This window comes from Pseudonaja textilis, chromosome Z (assembly GCF_049901715.1).
Source record: "Pseudonaja textilis isolate UNSWEBS1 chromosome Z, rPseTex1.2, whole genome shotgun sequence".
Taxonomy (NCBI): domain Eukaryota; kingdom Metazoa; phylum Chordata; class Lepidosauria; order Squamata; family Elapidae; genus Pseudonaja; species Pseudonaja textilis.
Window position 1 is genome coordinate 119870440 of NC_142008.1, and position 3419 is coordinate 119873858.

Below are 3419 nucleotides of genomic sequence, written 5' to 3' on the forward strand. Positions count from 1 at the left end.
GTTCTGTATACAAGAATTAAAATGGAAGGAAGCTGAATAAGGAAGAAACAATTACCATGGAGAAATGCCAGTAAGGACACCAAGTTTAGCCAGAGAAGCATTTTTGCTCTGTGCAATGAATGGTGGGGCGTTGATGAGAAAGGATTTAGGAAAGTGCACAAACTTTGTCTTGGTGGGTGTAGCCTGAAAAGGAAAACCAATTGGCTCTTTTAAGGGGGAAATTATGACTTGATTTACATATTGGTTGAGATAAAAGAACTCCCTAATGAATTTGCTTTCCAGTTTTCCTGAATAATCTCTACTGTGTTGATTTAACTTTATAACTTTTCAGTTTACGAAAAGTGAAAGCAACCTTTAAGTTAGAGTAATGAAAAAAAAGCCTTGTACAAAAGAGATTCAAGGGAACAAATAATGAACGAGCATTAAGAACATTTGAAAGGGTCATGTTAAAAATTATGAAAAAAGCCACACATCTCAGTTCAAGAAAGGTTTTAAACATTTTCCCAATTTAATAGGAACTTTTGAAGAATGCCAAAAAGAACTGAATGCACACCAAGATCATTTTGATTTTAGATGCTATTTTATGTGGCTGTTTTGTCAGTTGTTACTTGCCCAGAGTTGATTTGCCAAGAAGGATGGCCATAAAAATTGATGATGATGATGATAATAATAATAATAGGAATTTTTAAAAGTTTTCAAATTTTGTAGAATATAGTATAATAATTCATCTTGTATCATCTTGTGGAAGATAGAATAAAAGTCAAAAGATAATTGCAAATCAAAACAAAAATAATGAAGCAACACTCATTGGCACCTCTCTCTCTATGGCACAGATGTCAAACTCACTGTCACGTTGCTGTCACATGATTTATTGCAATGGTTTTTCCCTTTGTAGAGCTGGGGTGCTGGCCTGGGGGCCCCAGTTTGACACCTCTGCTCTCTATGGTGTTTCCAGAAGAGATCTGTTTTCATAACTTCCATGAAGTCAGCAACTTAGGGGACAAGTCACATTCCTCACTTGTAAGTCCTTACTGTTCAGTTATGTTATGTTTTTTGCTAAGTTTCTATGTCCATGTATGTAATGTGATCTTTGACTGCAAGTGGGGACTACAATAAAACATTAGGAAACAGTATTTTTTAAATGTTCAACATGCAAGTCATACTCAGGTTGAAGTATTCATACCCACTGTAGCAAAGCATCTTCACAGTCATAATGCCCTAAAAGGATTATGCAAATATGTACTAATTTGATAGAATAGAATAGAATAGAATAGAATAGAATAGAATAGAATAGAATAGAATAGAATAGTTTATTGGCCAAGTGTGATTGGACACATAAGGAATTTGTCTTGATGTAAATACTCTCAATATACATAAAGAAAAGGTACATTCATTAAGAATCAAGAATCATAACGTACAACATTTAATGATAGTCATAGGGTACAATCAACAATCAAATCATACTAGGAAACAGTCAATATAAATCGTAAGGATACAAGCGACAAAGTTACACTCCTACAGTCACAAGTGGGAGGGGAATTGATATTATATTCAATAATTTTCTCTTTTTTATGGTTAGGCAATCTAAATATGGCATCTTTTGTGTTCTTTCCAATGGCAGAAGCAAACTGTTCTTTAGAAGATGATGCAGGAAGAATTTATTTCACTTTTCTTTCCTTCTGGAAAAAACTGGGCAAGACTTCCTATTCAACTGCATGAGTACACTCCAAAATAATTATTTTGGAAGTAGGTAAGTAAGAGAATAGTAAGAAATATATATATCTTAAACACACACACACACACACACACCTTTTTCTTTTTTTACAGATGTGATAAAACACCCCTTTACTATTTTTTTTTTCATTTCATTGAGGATTTTAACTACTTGGACACTTTTTCTGAGGACAAAAGCTGAATTATTATTTTTTAAATAAAACTTTTCTGTTTCACAGGGAGGATTGTAGTCTTCTAAGAGGTGGAATTTTGGAGAGGTTTTTAGGAAACAAATACAGAAATAACTATTATAATTCCTCCAAAATTAGACAATATCTATTTAGAATTTATTTATTCCCTCCCACACCCTCACCCATTAGCCATGGAGTTTGGTGTGTCAACATTGCCCCCTGGTGTCCAAAGTGAGGAGAGGACACATCTTTCCAATTCTCTGAGGAGATTCTTTAGTGTCAGATATTTCCTCAATATGTGAATGGCAGTTTAGATATTTAGAGAGTTTATCCTGAAGTTTTTCTTCTTCCAAGATGCTAAAAGACTGTATCCTATTCCAGTGTTTAACTGAAACCTGATTGCCTGGTAGAAAGAAAGGTGAACCTCAATTGATGAACTCATTTTCATAATTCATCATTTTCTTCCAACAGATTTTTTAATTGGATACCTAGAAAAAGATTTCTAAAGTTCTCATGGGAGAGGAATTAATCCTCGTTGACTAATCCAGGATCTGGACTGAATCAAGTTGCAGAGCTTCTCTGAAGAAAGGAAGGTTCTTGTCTGGTTGCAGATTCACTTCTTCTTACTGTGTCTCTCGCACAATAATAGATTGCTGTGTCTTCAGCTTTCAGATTGTTCATTTGTAGATACAGAAGGCTTTTGTCATTATCTCTGGTTATAGTGAAGCATCCTTTGACAGATTCTGCATCCTCTTGCCTACTGACATCATACCAAATAACTGCAACCCATTCCAGTCCTTTTCCTGGAGCCTGTCTCACTACCCAATTCATGCCATTGCTTCCAAAGTTAAAACCAGAGCCTTTGCAAGAGAACAAGAGGGATTCTCCAGGTCTTTTCACATATACTCCAGATTGTTCCAGCTGAATGCTACATTGAATACCTGGGAAACAATAAGCATTGTTACATTCATTTATTTTTAGACTGTATGTGAATGTATTTAATAGTTATAGTTTATAGTTAACACAGTATAGTTAGTTATAGCTAATTATAGGTATGCAGAGAAAAACAGAGACAGAAGAAAAATGAACCTCACCTCTTAAGAGAGATGAACTCAAAATTAACTGAAGTAGAAGACTAATACCACTACTCATTTTTTTTGGCAGAAGCAATATCTTTGTTGTCTGGAGAATAGTTCAAATGATGTAACTTTTCCTGGACATTTTCAGAGGAGATTTTTAAACAGGAAGCATTTTCTGAATTTGCATACTGATTAGAATAAAGAAGACAGCCCTTGTATATGATGCTCTTTGCTCAAGGACTGGAGATATGGCTTTATCTGATAATATTCAAAGGGAAGATCTGGTGAAGGTCTATGGAGATTCTCACTCATCCAGGTCATGGTTGTCCCAAAGGTGCTTTTTTCAACGGGGAACTGGACTTTCTGGTTTTTTTTAAGATGTTTTGTTTTTCATCCAAGAAGCTTCTTCAGCTTTTCATCCAACAAGAGCCAAAGA

At 34.8% G+C, this 3419-nt stretch overlaps 1 long non-coding RNA gene across 1 annotated transcript; it reads right to left on the reverse strand.

Moving 5' to 3' along the window:
• Positions 1 to 1291: 1291 nt before the first annotated feature.
• LOC148124340 (uncharacterized) lies at positions 1292 to 3153 on the reverse strand. Its single transcript, XR_015740234.1, has 2 exons — positions 2999 to 3153; positions 1292 to 2845 (listed from the first exon to the last, which is right to left on the reverse strand). It is a non-coding gene; the product is annotated as an uncharacterized LOC148124340 (long non-coding RNA).
• Between the last annotated feature and the right edge of the window lie 266 nt (positions 3154 to 3419).